At 39.7% G+C, this 16,823-nt stretch overlaps 1 protein-coding gene across 1 annotated transcript in view; it reads left to right on the forward strand.

Moving 5' to 3' along the window:
- The window catches only part of gucy1a2 (guanylate cyclase 1, soluble, alpha 2), a 162,791-nt gene that overhangs the window by 35,978 nt on the left and 109,990 nt on the right, over positions 1–16,823 (forward strand). The gene's annotated exons all lie outside the window — the stretch shown is intronic.

Below are 16,823 nucleotides of genomic sequence, written 5' to 3' on the forward strand. Positions count from 1 at the left end.
CCACTGATAAGAGGCAAGCAATCCATTTGCTATTCAAACCATCTTTTCTTCCTGCCCCATCATCTTTAGGGAGCTGCGGGTAAACACTGTAAGGTATCTCTGCTACTCTATACATCCTCTAACCTCCATTTATCATGCATTTCCTTGCCTTGTTTGCTCTCCCCAAATATATTACCTCATACTCCTGACTGAGTTCAATTTACCACTTTTGTGACCACTTAACTAGTCCATTGTAAATTCCTACAGCTTAGAATTTCTTCTGTACAGTCAACTATACTGCTAGTCTTCCTAACAAGATTTAATCATGCTCCAGCAGTTCATTCCAAATATGGGACCCTAGTTTTGAGCTCTGCAGAGTCCCACTGCACATGGCCCCCTGGTCATTACAAACCTATTAACTGTTTTCTTCCACTAAACCTGTTTGTAATCAAACTTGCCATTTTCTTATAGATTCCATGGACCTTCCTGATTGGAATGATAAATATGATCACCCCAAACAGCCCTCGATAGCCACATCATTCTCTCCTCCCAATTACACTTTGTCTTTGGAGACATCAGAGGTTCTGCGGATGCTGGAAATCTAGTACTACACACACAAAATGCTGGAGGAACTCAGCAGATCAGTCAGTATCTTTGGGGATGAATAAGTAGCAGAGGGTCTCAGCTTGAATCATCAACTGTTTATATCCCTCCATGGATGCTGCCTGACCTACTCAGCTCCTTCAGCATTTTGTGTGTGTATTTCTTCAATCTTGGTCTTCTTCAGAAGATATTTCTTGTTATGGAATTTATAGAAATATTTTTATCATGTCTGTGAGAGGTCACAAAACTGTTCTAATGCTAAAGCCATTGAGTTAGTTTTGGTAAAAGAGTGCATGTAATAGTCTAGCATGTAAAAGCTAATGAAGATTTTAAAGAAATTTTTAAAGAAAATGAACACTTAACATAAGCACTGGTCAGCCATCTGCTGACATGCGTAGTAAAAACATTCAGGTACAAGCGAAGCAAGCCATACTGAAACTGTGCAGTCCCCTGAAATACTTTACGGAGATTTGGCCACAAAGCCATGGAGGAGACATCCAGGGCAGGAAGCTGTTCAGAGAGTACAGAGTGCAAGGGTTCGGAGAAAGGCTGTTTGGGAGGGAGGTGGGAAAAAAGAACATGCTATTGGAAAGATGAACTGTAATGTTCTTTTGGAAGCCATTGTAATTGACCCATTTGGGGATATGGGTGCAATGGGGAGCGTAACAAGTGAACCAAAAGATCTTAAATGATGGGAATAACAAAAGGGCCATGGTGCTGCTATCTACAAAAGTCAGACTATTATACTTCAACATGTGTTGATTTCAGTGCTGGATTCATTAAAATGAATTTAAATATATAGTTTCTCAGGGACTAGGATGGTGGAGACTGTGTGGAGTTTGACAGCAAGTAGGAAGTGCTGATTATTTTTTCTCTGCAGTGCATGGAAAGAACATTTCAATAACTGATTAGTCCAGGATTTTCTGGATAAATGGGCAGAGCGAGCATAAGGAGGCATACGATTCAATTTCAGCTTGGATAACTAGGGCCACGTTACAAGCATCACATTTGATGGTCAGTACCCTGATCTACTGATGGCCCCACATTCACTGGTGTCTCACTGGATGTCACGCTGGTGAGATTATATTCTCTACAGATGGAAGGAAGAACTCTGTAGCAGAAGTCAGCAACAGGAGAGTGGTCCCCCTACCCCAGGACTCAGTACCTCATGGAATTTAATGATACATCAAGTCAGGAAAGGTGGGCACAGTGGCACTTGCATTCTTATGTGCATTGTAAATCACCCTTTTCACTCTGCCCTTTTGTCTACTCCAGCACGCCCTGTCTATACACTTGCTGTCACCCCCATTTGCCTTGCCACCACGGGAAGTCAGCCTTGTCACTTGTAATGTCATGCCTCTCACTCATGGTCACCATTAATGAATGTTCTCCATCTAGCTATTCACTTAACACATTCCTTTACTCTCAGCCACTAATCTTATTCCCTTTCTTGTAGGAGGACAAGCAGCAGAGCATCAAGAAGAGGTAGAAAATCAAGGGTATCCCTCCAGCTGACACTTGCTGAGAAGACGATCTTGTAGATAACCTGTATGTCTGAATGCATGGTTACCGGAGATTGGGACCCAACAGCACCCACTGATAGGATTCTGTTTCATTAAGTAGTAGACACTCATTCTGGATAGGATGCAAGTGGCAAGTGAAGGTTAAATTATTTGCATGTGGAAAGCCTTCCCTGTTTTTATCTTAACAACGCTAATCCAATGCTAAAGCCCTAGACCTTTCCTACAAGAGGTGCAACAGGAAGATGATAGAAACTCTTCCTTCTCAAAGGAAGTAGACATTCACTTTCAGGGCACACAGTCACATAACTCCTGTGTACCTCTACCAGAGTAGATATTAAACCTGAGTGGGTTTGGTAAGAATAACACTTTGATTTATACATGGCCATTTGTTGATCACAAATGAGAAAAGGGCTGCTGACAACATTGGCACTAGTTGTCAGGAGATGGTGTCAGGAGATGCAACATCTCTCAAGGTCTCCTTAGCTGGAGCTGGATGTTGTACCTTAGTGATTATTAACCAACCAGATACCTCAGGAGCAACAAGAACAACTTTGTAATGGACTTGCAGGCAAACCAGCCCAATTATGTACTCTTGTGAAGAGATTGAGGAATGAGCAATTATTAAACTGACAATCCATTTTCTCCCACCTAGTGTGCTCAGGCTAAAGCTGGAAGTAGGCACCCTCATACACGGTCACTGTCCCACTGAATGCAACCTTTTCCAAAGGTTAAAACAGATTTCACCATTCAACTGAAGAACCTGTTACAATTTATTTACAGATCAACAGAAATGTTGAATGTACAATTACAGAATTCAGTGTGGATACGGACAGAAAGATATCTTTACCTCAGTGCCAAATTCAAGAATGGAGTTCCCCATCTGAGTAAATGAGACGCTATCAAAAGTCATGTGTCCTGATCACATAATATTAAAAAATAACAAAATTGTTTCTTTTCCTTAATCCTTTCGAATTCAGATACACTTGAACCTCTGATATGTTCACTTAACAATTATTTGCATTATCCAACTTCATTTCAATGTCACAAAATTATTAAGCAACAGTCATTTTTTTTCCAGATTGTATTAAATGAAATTTATTGTAACTGTTTTGTAAGTTACTATGAAATAAAGGCACATACTTGTATATCACAAAGTTATTGCCTTGTTTTGATTTAAAATGGTAATTTTTTTTTTTGTTTTCAAATCCTTTCCCAACCTTGCTCCTCACAAGCTCTGTAATCACCTTCAGTTTTGCAACCTTCCGGCTCCCTTATGATACATGTTAATCACAATTCAGAATCTATGTAAGCAAAATCTGTTTTAAAATATTTGGTCTTCAAATACATATAATGTAATGTAGAAGCCAATGTTTACATAAATTTTGTAGTAATTAAATGCAACCTTAAATGTTTGAGTCATCAAAATAGAGATGCCAAAGGTTTGGAAAGATAACGGATGGCAGATTGTTAAGTAGGCACTCCTGGAATCATTATCACTCATTCTAATCTGCGCCTATTGATGTATACAAATGTGTATGTTCAGGAAGTATATGGTCAGATTAAACTGTGAGGTAGCCTTTTTAATTTAGCAGGTGAAAACTAGTATATTAGTCATCTGGAGAGAAAGAATTACACCTTGGCCTGAATTAAGGGGATTAGGTGGTTAAGGGGATGCAAGTGGGGATAATTGAGTTGTCACTTCTATCCTCAACTCACCTTTATACTGTACTTCTACGTGTTTTTGAACATGGTGGAATCTTTGCTGAAGAAGGCTCTGTGGAGTGCAGGACTGTAGAGTCTAGGGTGTGGGTATTAAGGTAGAGTTTACAATGTTCTTGAGTCAGAGTAGTTCTCAGAAACTAAAAAAAAAACAGTTTAAGTCTAGCAGAGTAGATCTGTGCCATAAATAACTATAATACGAGGGGTGATTGATAAGTTCATGGCCTAAGGCAGAAGGAGTCAATTTTAGAAAACCTAGCACATTTATTTTTCAACATAGTCTCCTCCTACATTTACATACTTATTCCAGCAGTTGTGGAGCATAGGGATCCCTTCTTTGTAGAAGTGGTCTCCAGCAGGGGTGATTGATAAGTTTGTGGCTTAAGGTAGAAGGAGATGAGTTATTAACTTCAAATTTTCTGCATAATCACTCAGAGTTGAACTGCATGTGCATGTAACAAAAGCTGTATAATTCACCTCTGTCTACCTTAGGCCACGAACTTATCAATCACCCCATGTTGTGGACCACTTTCTGGACGTTCAAGACGCCGACTTCTACAAAGAAGGGATCCGTATGCTCCACGACCGCTGGACTGAGTGTGTAAATGTAAGAGGGGACTATGTTCAAAAATAAATGTGTTAGGTTTTCTAAAATTGACTCCTACAGTGGTATGCAAAAGTTTGGGCACCCCAGTCAAAATTTCTGTTACTGTGAATAGTTTAGTGAGTAGAAGATGAACTGATCTTCAAAAGTCATAAAGTTAAAGATGAAACATTCTTTTCAACATTTTAAGCAATATTAGTGTATTATTTTTGTTTTGTACAATTTTAGAGTGGAAAAAAGGAAAGGAGCACCATGCAAAAGTTTGGGCACCCCAAGAGATTTGAGCTCTCAGATAACTTTTACCAAGGTCTCAGATCTTAATTAGCTTGTTAGGACTATGGCTTGTTCACAGTCATCGTTAGGAAAGGCCAATCGATGCAAATTTCAAAGTGTTATAAATACCCTGACTCCTCAAACCTTGTCCCAACAATCAGCAGCCATGGGCTCCTCTAAGCAGCTGCCTAGCACTCTGAAAATTAAAATAAATGATACCCACAAAGGAGGAGAAGGCTAAAAGAAGATAGCAAAGCATTTTCAGGTACAGTAGCCATTTCCTCAGTTTGTAATGTAATTGAGAAATGGCAGTTAACAGGAATGGTGGAGGTCAAGTTGAGGTCTGGAAGACCAAGAAAACTCACAACTGCTTGTAGGATTGCTAGAAAGGCAAATCAAAACCCCTGTTTGACTGCAAAAGACCTTCAGGAAGATTTAGCAGACTCTGGAGTGGTGGTGCACTGTTGTACTGTGCAGTGACATCTGCACAAATATGACCTTCATGGAAGAGTCATCAGAAGAAAACCTTTCCTGTGTCCTCACCACAAAATTCAGCATCAGAAATTTGCAAAGAAACATCCAAACAAGCCTGATGCATTTTGGAAACAAATCCTGTGGACTGATAAAGTTAAAATAGAACTTTTTGGCCGCAATGAGCAAAGGTATGTTTGGAGAAAAAAGAGTGCAGAATTTCATAAAAAGAATTGCTCTCCAACTGTTGGTCATGGGGATGGATCGATCATGCTTTGGGCTTGTGTTGCAGCCAGTGGCACAGGGAACGTTTCACTGGTACAGGGAAGAATGAATTCAATCAAATACCAGCAAATTCTGGAAGCAAACGTCACACCGTCTATAAAAAAAAAGCTGAAGGTGAAAAGAGGATGGCTTCTACAACAGGATAATGACCCTAAACATACCTCAAAATCCACAATGGACTACCTCAAGAGGCACAAGCTGAAGGTTTTGCCATGGCCCTCACAGTCCCCCGACCTAACCATCATCGAAAATCTCTGGATAGACCTCAACAGAGCAGTGCATGCAAGACGGCCCAAGAATCTCACAGAACTAGAAGCCTTTTGCAAGGAAGAATGTGTGAAAATCCCCCAAAAAAGAATTGAAAGACTCTTAGCTGGCTACAGAAAGACAGGGGGTGTTACTAAGTACTGACCATGCAGGGTGCCCAAACTTTTGCTTCGGGCCCTTTTCCTTTTTTGTTATTTTGAAACTGTAAAAGATGGAAATTAAAAAAGTAATCTTGCTTAAAATATTAAAGAAATGTGTCATCTTTAACTTTATGCCTTTTGGAAATCAGGTAATCTTTTACTCGCTTAGCTATTCACAGTAACAGAAATTTTGGCCAAGGGCACCCAAACTTTTGCATGCACTGTACCATAGGCCACGAAATTATCAATCACCCCTCGTGTAATATTAACTAGATTAAGGTGCATACGATTATCAGAAAAGTGGTGGGAGCCAAATGTGCTTATGTACATGGTCGCTATATGACTGTTTATTAGCTAGTTACCTCAGCAGGGCTGAATAACAAGAGCATCTACTGTCAATTAAAGCCAGTCTGAAGCTTTTAAAGGGGAGGTGCATGTGCTCTGGAATTTATTATGACCTGCTACACTGAAAAATAGAACAACATGGGAGAAATCTGCCTCCAAATGTTTGATGCTTACTGCAGGTCTTTGCAGGAGAGGACTGGTGTCATTTATCCATTGAGAACCAGCAGCCCAAAACTAAACTCTCAGAAGACAGTGGGAGCAACAGCTATGGTGGTCGATGGCAGGCTTATAGCTCTGAGGATCTGGGTGCATTAAAGCTTAGCAAATGAATCTTCAAATGCCAGTTATGTGACCAGCAGGAAACTAGTCCGCAGTCAACACCCCGCTATACTTCATTTAGAGATAGAGTTCGGTAACAGGCCCTTCTAGCCCCTGAGCCCATGTAACCAATTAATCTTTGAACCTGTCCATCTTTGGAAAGTGGGAGGAAACTGAAGCATCCGGAGGAAAACAGAGAAGTTAACATCCAAACTCTTCCTAGATAGTGGTGGAACTGAAGTCGGGTTGTAGGTGCTGTTAAAACATTACGGTAACTGCTATGCGCTGGTGCCGCCAAATCATCAAGATTGAGGATTAACACTCAATATTCATTGATTTATTTCAACATCACCTACCCAGCACTGTAGCAAACCTTATCTCACAACAATGTTTAGCTCTGGATGCTGTCTTTGATGGTATCAGCGTTAGCGTTGCTGCTGACTGCTGGTTATCCAAAGCATTGCTGTATCCGTGGTGCTGGGAAGTAAAATGGTGGAAGACTGCTGAGGGCACCAGTTTCCCTTTGAGGGAAAGACCCTCCTATGTGATCATACACCACGTCATCTTTGACATATCCAGTCCTCAGCCTGGGGACAGCGGAGGGACTGTAACCATCAAAAATAGTAATATCATCATGCCAACTCAAATTTTAATATTCTGATTCTCCCTCATCCCACAATCACTTCTGACTGAGAAACAATGTAGTCATCATACAGATCTTGTGTAGATCAGATTGCTGCTAGTATGCTTCTGCACACATCAGTGTTCAAAGGAGCTTGGAGAGCAAATTATCCTCCAGAAGAGTAGAAGGATTGCTGACGTACTACCCTAGGTGGTGGCAGCTCAATGGATTCCTTTGTGATGTCAGCAGATTTCCTCCATCCCTGGACTCATTTTGCCAATAGCCTGTATTTCCAATGCCAAGCAGACCAGACTGCCAGATGGTGCAGTCTGACCCTTAAACTGTTTATAAAAGGTCACCCCCTACCCTGACATGCTGTAGCTATTGAGTAGCATTGTGTAGGAACAAGTACTTAGTAACTGCACAAAGTTGATTTGTTGAAGTTTTTATCTTCTGGGTCATGCTTTTACTTACAAATTTGGTTTGAAATATTTACGTAGCCTTTTTGTTTTTCCACTATGGCCAAGTAAATACTGTGAACTGTCAGCAATGTGATGTGGGTGAGATGGGGAATTATGGAAATCATAACTTAATGAATTGTTCACAGACAGTCTGCCTATCTACCATATACTTAGCCTTCTTTCTTCCCCTGCTCCTCTGCTGACTGAAACTGGTGGCAAGAATTGTACGTTAACGATGGTGAATCTATGCAGCTGGCTGAGTTACTGGAACCATCCCAAAACACAAATCCCTATACAACCACCCCATAAATAATCCAGTCAACAGAAGCATTGTTTCACTGTATCAATCTACATTTCCATACCATGTTTGTGGATGTTTAATCTTATTCTTTTCATATATATTGGATGGCCCTTGCCCAATAGCCATTTTTCAATTTGTCGTGTCTCAGATGAAGCTGCCCAGGGGACGGCTGCAGAATGAAGGCAACAGAGCAGCTGTTAGAATGCCAGACACTGAATGATTTGTTGTCTGCAATTGCAATTCAGTTGTTTGATGAGGAAATGGAATTTGTTTTGGTGAGATCTATGACATGTTTGTGTCGTTCGTTGGTGTCCCACACCATTAGAAAGCTTGCAACTGACGCTGTGCTCACTCCACCTGTGCTTTTCAAAAAGAGAATGAAATGTCCTCGGCATTCTTTGAATAGAGAGTCAGTTTTATTGTGCAGTAGTGAATGGTGAATTGTAAGATGCAGCAATCATTTCTTCCTCCAACCTGGAACAAGCTCAAAAGGTGTAAATGAATGCCCACCTCACTTCAGTAGCATCCTGCTTTGAGACAGCAGCTATGGTGGCGTCTTTTAGAGGGGACGTCACGTTGAAGCACAGCCACGTTCAGGTTGAAGAATTGCCCCGTGAACATCCTGGGTGGAAATAACCTCCTTACAATAAATTATTCTCTCCTCATTTTCCCAGCATTCTGTTTTCCAATGGGAATGTTTACTGCTGTGCTCATGTCTTGATGAGGAGAATTAAAACCAGGCCACTTCATCGCTTGACATGATCCTTCTCGTTCACTTTGGTGACACTGAAGAACTCTAGAAAGCACTTCATAACTGTACAGTTATAACATCGGCCTCGAGAATAAATGACAACTAACCCGTAAGCTGTTAACACACACACAGAGTGCTGGAGCAACTGAAATCCTGGCTGCATTCATCGTGGGGAATAAACAGCATTTTGGACAGAGACCCTTCATCAGGGAGTTGTTGATGATTCTTCTACACAGTTGTCAACTGCTGTTGGTTCCTTTCCCGCTGCAGCGTGCATGCTCAGCTGAGCAAGGCTGAAAAAGGGCCTTATCTGGAATATCAGCATCAAATGCTGTTGTAAAGTCAGCTTTGCTCCTTAACCCTTGTCTGAACATTTCCAGTGAGAGTCAGCAAAACTCACACACAAATACCCACACTATGGTCATTCCACTGTATAGAAAGCATCCTATCTCAATGCATTATGGCTTAGTATGGCATCTGCTCTACACATGACTGCAAGAAGTTGCTGAGAGTTGAGGAAAGCATATCACGGAAACCAGCCTCCCCTCCGTGGACTCTGTCTGCACCTCTCCCTGCTTCAGTAAAGCATTCAATATAATCAAAGGCTCCATGCACCGTGGACATTTTCTCTTCTCCCTTCTTTCTTCGGGCAGAAGATACAAACCGCCAGGGTCAAGGACTGCTTCTATCCTGCTGTTATAAGACCATTGAATGGTTCCTTGGTATGATAAGCTGGACTCTTGACCTCAAAATCTACTTCGTTATGACTTTCTCTGTAGCTGTTAGACTTTATTCTACATTGTTACTGTTTTACCTTGTTCTACCTCTATGTAATGAACAATATGGAAGACATATGACAGTGGTAAAACAATTCCAATTCATACTGCAAATATGAGTGTGCAGTAAGATATAATTCTTGAATTTTTGAAAAATTTAATATTTTAGATTAGTTTTTTTTCTGCTCACCACTTTACAATCAGCATGTACATATTTATTAAATTGGTCAGAAGTTTTAGTTTAACACATGGACAGTTTTCTAAGCACGGTGCTCCAGAACAAGAAGATGAGTAGAAGGCTTCACTTTTGGGTACTGTACTCACATGGGACCATGTTTCTAACTGAATCCAGAATGAAGAGATGAGTTTTCATCTGCAGATGATTGGGTTATGTGCACAGTGCAGCTGTGACATTCTCAACCCACATCCCACCGGGCATAGCTAAAGTGGCAAGAAATTGCCGATCTCACCTAAAGGTCACACAACAGCTGGATAAGGAGATAGGAACATAAAATATTTGGTTATAATAGGAACTGCTTTCTGATGCTGAAAATGTTGGCAAGAATTAAGTGCAGTACAGGTAAAAAGCCATTGTTTTAGTAAAATATTTTATACAATGTTGTAGGAACAAAGAAAGAGCTCCATGTTTTAAAAGTATCCATTGATAAATGAGGTAAGTTATCACCCAAATTTAAAAGGAAGAAGCTTTCAAAAAGGGTAAAACTAATGCAGATTCTGGCAACTGATGGGAAAGATACAAATCACAGTATATGTTGATAGTACAGTTAAATACAGGTGCAGACTATAGAGAAGAAAAACCAAGGAGAATGTAATAATAACCATGCAATTCCTTTGAGACCTTGTGAACTTGGAAATGAAAAGAAAAAAGAATGAAAGTACAATTATTTGGTTACATTATTCAGTGGAAGACGAGGAGAAACATGACAGGTATCCCATAGAAAATTAATATTGAATTATTTGTTGAGACTCACCCAAGTGATTGTTGGCAAAATAGAGATGAAAAAGAGAACAATAACATTAATGAGTAACAAGTGTCTTGGACAAGATAGTTTTCATCATTTTCTTTGTTTTAATAGAACACATCGATTTTGTCAATCTATCTCAGGATCTTCAATATTTCAATGAAATCACACTCAAACTCCAGATAACGTAGGAACATTTTACTCAATCTCCTGTCATTAGGAAAACACATAACATATATTACGGACACAAAGAATGACAAATCCCTAAGACAGTGTTACATTGCAGGTTTTGAAGACAAGCACTGAGAGCTATAATTAATCAATGTAAACTAGAGTCAGGAACCACTTCTTTGGATTGCAAAATTTCAAATGTCATGCCATATTTCTTAAATGAAATGAGCACAGGAAACCAGAAACCAGTTTAGCCTCATATTCTTCAGTGGGAAGTTGCCAGATTCGATACTTTTTAATGGAGTGACCGACTATCTTAAATTTTCTGCTGCTCAGATTTAACTTATAAAGTGTAAGTCGTTTCTTATGAACATCAGTGAACCTTTTGAAGAAGTAACTAAAATGGTGCATAGAAATATATCCACGGTCTTTCTTTATGTTGTGCTCTGTAGATGGTGGGTGAGTTCTGTGAATAAAGTGATGAGTCTGCTGTTGCAGTGGTGTCTGATCTGCAGTAATTAAGTGCCTGGACAAGGCTGGATTCAAAGCAGGATATTTAAGTAGCACAGTGATGCAGCAGTTAGCGTATCGCTATTACATTATCCTTTCCGCTGCTGTTTGTAAGGAGTTTGTTCATTCTCCTTGTGACTATGGGGATTTTCTCCAGGTGCTCTGGTTTCCTCCAATATTTCAAAGACGTATTGGATAGTAGGTAAATTGGTCACATGGGCTGTGTTGGCTTGTTGGGCTGTAAGGTTTACTACAATAAAGTAAAATACTTCTAATGGGGAATTGGATGATGGTAATATCATTGCAGGTCAAGGGAAAGTGGTAAGATAATTGATGACATGGATTTTCGCAAAATAAGTAAATTTTATTTTGAGGCCCAGGGAGAAGATTACATCTAGGTTTGGACTGCCTTTCCAAGATAGCACAGGAATGATTGATAAGTAGAAGAATGCACTGCAACTAAGAGATTTCCAGTGCATACATGGTTGGTTAGAGTTGTTTTTTTTTTATTAAACAACATTATGACCATTTCTAATCATTCAGACCAAGGTCAGATAGTGTTAGAGAATAAAAGGGCAGTATTTTAGACTGAAACAGGAATTGAACTTTATGAAACTCATAATTTACTTGCGCACATTCAATAAACTTGGTGCCTAAAGTGTGCCATATATGAAGGTAAATAAATCTTCAGGGCCTATCAGGTATATCCAACAACATCCGAGGAACTAGTCAAGCGAGCCCTTAATAGAGAAAAATTCTCTTTCGTATTAAATGAATCAAAGTTCTCTGAGAAGGTCTGAAAGTTTAGCTCAAGAGAAGCAATACCCACTAAGGGACCAACTCATGTAATTATAGTTCATAAAAAGAAAGAAATAGCCAATTAACTACAATTCACTGTATTTGAAAGATGAGCTCCAAGATGTCGACAATACATTCACTGAAGCTTATGAGAGTATGGCCTTCACACTGAACACCTGCAAGACAATAGTCAGCCCCTGCTGCATCTCACTGCCTTCCAATAATAAAAGTTCATGCCAAGATTCTGGAAAACAGGTACCACTTCACACAACACACACAAAATGTTGGCTGTTTACTTACTTCCATGGATGCTGCCTGGCCTTCTGAATTCCTCCAGCTTTTTGTGTGTGTTACTTGGATTTCTAGCATCTACAGATTTTCTCTTGTTTGTGACTACATCTTACATCTTCGGACTCAGCTCACGACAAAGGAAGACATCTATGATGAAAGTCACCACTGCCTTCAATGCTCTAGCATCATCATTGGTTGATCAGGTAAGGAAATATTTGAAGATCAAGACCTTGGACCTGGGTCTATGGTAGAGTAGAACATTGCTGTTTGATATACTTCTGATAACAGCACACATCTATCTGAAGGCACTGGAGACATGTAATCATTGCTGACTTTGTAAAATCATCCAAGTTTACCTGAAGAATAAACCAACATCAAGCCAACATCCCCAGTATTGAGGTCATTATTAATAGTTTCTCTGTTTTAGCGCTGGAAAAACCATATCATTCACATGGCTGACACCAATCTCCTGAAAGGGACATTCTATTCCACTCTGTTGTGGAAGGAAATTATCAGATGGAAGAAGAAAAAAATGTTCTCAAGTTTTCTTGAAGAAATCCTATGTTCCAATATTGTTCTGGGAACCTTTGCTCTATGATCACTCAAAGTGGAGAAAGATCATTTGCAGTTTTGGGGAACCTCAGGGCCATGTAGTGACAACACACAAAAGCCTTGTATAAACAACAGAAGAGATATACCACTTAACTAACTACCTGTGCTCCCGCCCTGTCTGTGGAAGAGCTTGTGGTTTCCAGATTGGCTGCAGTAGTCACCAAGGGACATGCAAAACAGGACTTGAAGCAAGTCAGCCTCAGTCCCGAAGGACTGGCCAAGGAGAAGAATCAGCCTTGCCTACACCTGCAAGGATACTACAGCTGCCCAGTGGTGAAAGCTTTTTGGGAGCAACACCCTTTTTGGGAATAACATAGTTAATGATAGACTTTTCAACTGGCAGCGAGCTCTGAATTAATGTAACACCCTGACCACTTTATGTGTCTATCAGTCCTAGATCTCCTAGCATATAATCAGCAATTTTTTCTGTATTGTCATATGTCGCCTACTCAAGAGAAGGACATGAATTCCCCTTCCCTTAAGTGGAAATCTCCTGTGTTATCCTGTAGCCAGCAGTATGTTGCAAAGCATGGTACATGACATAAATCACCAGCCTCTGAATGGACTTATCCAAAGGCTAAGAAATGCAAAATGGCAGTGCCAATGATTTCATAGAAAATTGGTCCAGCTGTGGATAAGTGACTGGAATTCTGACTGTTGAAGGTGGAGACATTTGCCAATCATTGCCTTCAGAAATATTAGACTATGGACCAATTTATTTAGAAAGGGGGAAGTGGACAATAGAGGCAAGATTCTTCTGGCTTTGATCTTTCTCTCACTCTTCTTCCATCCTTTGTGAAGTATTACTGTGTGTAGTAGTTCTGCAACGCAGCCACCTAATGTATAGTTTGGGATTTGAAGGAGAGTAGCACAGATTTATCAGGGCTCCGAGGGTAAAATTATGAAGAAAGATGAGAGAAGCACATAATACATTCCTTGTAATATAGGAGGTAAAGTGAGGATTAGATTGAAATTTTATTTATTTTTCATTTAGAGATACAGCACAGTAACAGTATCTTCCAGATCACCGAGCCAGTGCCACCCAGTCACACCCCTGTGACCAAATAACCAATGAGAAACCAGTGAAATCGATGAAAGGAAGTATTTCCAGTGGTTGGTGAGTCCTGGATGAGAAGTATGTGGTGCAGGTATTAGATCCAGAACTTCCAAAAGTGCCGTTAAGGAATGTTTCCACACGCAAAGTGATGTTGAAGTTTGGAAGCCCCATAGACAGCAGTTAATTCTCTATCTGCTGTTATTTTTGAATGAGAACTTTCTAGACTTCTGTTGGCTGAAAGTATTGAGGAATATGGAGTCGGGCATGTGGAGTTCATTTGTAGATCTGTTCTAATATCAGTAAAATGTGAGCACACTTAATGGGTTACATCATTTATCGATGTTCCTATGATATTGGAAAATGAAATAGAAAAGCAATTGTTTTAAAGAACAGTAATGTTCTCAGTATAATGGAACAACCAAAACGGCAGTTTAAAATACTTTGAAAACGTGTTCAAGTGTCACTTTTCTGTTGGCACCTGTTATCAGAGGGTTTTATGGGCGTGGAACTTCCTCTGAATTATTTGGATCTCTAGTGGCTTCAAACCGTGTAACGTTTTTAGTTCTTGATCCTGCCTGGGGCTTCAGCCTGAGTTTATGGTTAGTCTTTGCTGCCACAACCTCACCAGGAGTGTGGCAGTAATCCTGATCCTACTTCTTTAAAAGTTTATTATCACCAGGTTGAAGTTCCTTTCCCTTTGCTTCTTAGTGTTAGGTATATACCATCTGTTTAGCTTGTAATTGGAAATTTGTACTGACACAGGTATGATGCCAAAATTATGGTTTGCTAATTGAAAAAGTACTGAAATTCTGGGAGATCTACTCAGCTGCTAAATATGAAGTAAACTGTAATTTAAATATATCAAACCTCCATGATATTGCAAGGTTTCTGCCCATCTTTGACCATGCACGAGCACTATAAATTTTTGGCCTATTAATTTGAATTATTTGTAACAGCAATGGATTGAAAGAGGTTTTGTATGTGCATTTCATTCACTCACTGTGAAGGTAATATTATTGTGTGAAATATTTTAGTTTGCAGTCTAATCACATTCTTTATGCATGAGTTAAAACATGCCAAACAGATGGGAAAATCTGACTCCCAGTAAACTGAAAAAAATTAAATGGATGGAAAAACTGTTTAAATATAGGTCTATTTAAATGTTAAAAATAAACTGTTACTCAGTAAAATATGTGGGTTCTGGCAATTAGTGCCAAAATTATGACAGAGAGAATAACCAGAGTTTAATTCTGAACATTAAAGATAGGGTCACAGCTGTTTGATGTCTGGCACATCCTGCTGTGGATGTGCACACTATGATTGTGCGGAGGCCTGATGCCCATCTTCTCAAGTGGAAGCATCAGGCTAGGTGGAAAAAAGTAAACAAAAACTGGGAAGAAATAGTTCAGAACTTAAATTTTAAAAATCATAAAATAATACCTTAAAAGGAGTATATTTTAGTCAAGACTCCTTAAGTAGCATGGATAACTTCACTCACCTCAATGCTGAACTGATTCCATAACCTACAGTTTTGCTTTCAAGGACTCCACAACTTATTTACTTTTCTGTTATTTGCACAATTTGTCTTCTCTTGCACATTGGTTGTTTGCCAGTCTTTGTTATTTATAGCTTTTCATAAGTTCTTTTGTATTTCTTTACTTTCCTCTAAATACCTGCAAGAAAATGAATCTCAAGGTAGCTTATGGTGACATATACGTACTTTGATAATAAATTTTCTTTGCACTTTTAACTGTGGAAATCAAGCTCTAAGGGAGTTTGGGTCAGAGAGAAAGCTAAACCATATAATCAATGATAGCCAGCCAACTGCACCCAAATTGCAGTAAGGTAAAGAACATTAGGGGACAACACAACCGAGAAAACTGCAGTCAGGCAACATGTCAAAATAAATATTTTAATTAAAAAAAAACAAAACCATATAATCATATACGGCAGAACATACACGCTGAAAATGTGTATCACAGTGTACTCTCTTATATTGTAAGTTGTGTGCTGAGAAAATATACAATAAAGAATCTTACCTAGAATCCAGCTTGGGACAATGAGCCAGATCTTTTGCAGGCTGACCAACAATTACTTCTGTAGTTACTCCAACTTGCATCTTTTCTAATTGGAAGTTGTTTGAATGGACATGGAGCTCAGGTGGCCAGTGGTATTTCCCAGTCTTTGCAACAGCAAATAGCTCTTGCTACTGGCAATCCAGATAGTTCTGAACCATTGCTGCATCTGCTGTGCTGAATGCCACTGACGTACAGGAGGTACACAGAAAGTGCTGTTACTTTCCCAGAACGCCATACCTCCAACCTTCCCAATCCTCCTGAATTTTAGTTCCCACCTGTTCCTGAGTATCATCTTTCCTGGTCCTCATGATGACAAACCTATGTACCTTATCATCCCAGTGTCAATTCTCCCTTGTGCTATCTCTGCCTCTCCCTAGCATTTCCTGCAATGTGTGCATGCTCAGTGGGCACTTAAACTCCAATGAAGTATATGGTAGTATCTGCTAACTTACAGACTTGAGATATAAGGAACTCAGAGTGTGTATAATTAATGTGCTCTTCACAGGCTGTTTCTGGAACTTTCTACAAAACAATGTTGCAACTCAAAGAAGAGTTAGTTATTTGGAAAAATACTTCAAGAGATCACAGTTTTAAAATCACATTAATTGTTCACACCCAATATTTTGTATATTTCTCTGTGACTTCCTCAGTCTTGGGACATCCAGTCTCCTTTATTTTTTTCTTTCTTTCTTTCTCTCTCTCACTTTCACTTTCTCTCTCTCTCTCTCTCTCTCTCTCTCTCTCGCTCTCTGTTTCTCTCTCCCTCCTCTCTCCCTTCCCCTCCTCTCTCTCTCTATCTCCTCTCTCTTTCTCCCTCTCTCACTCCCTCTGTGCCATTCTCCACCAGCTAGATTGAAATTATGGAGAACTGTCAGTATGAAATCA

Source organism: Hypanus sabinus, chromosome 3 (genome assembly GCF_030144855.1).
Source record: "Hypanus sabinus isolate sHypSab1 chromosome 3, sHypSab1.hap1, whole genome shotgun sequence".
In the NCBI taxonomy this organism is placed as follows: Eukaryota; Metazoa; Chordata; class Chondrichthyes; order Myliobatiformes; family Dasyatidae; genus Hypanus; species Hypanus sabinus.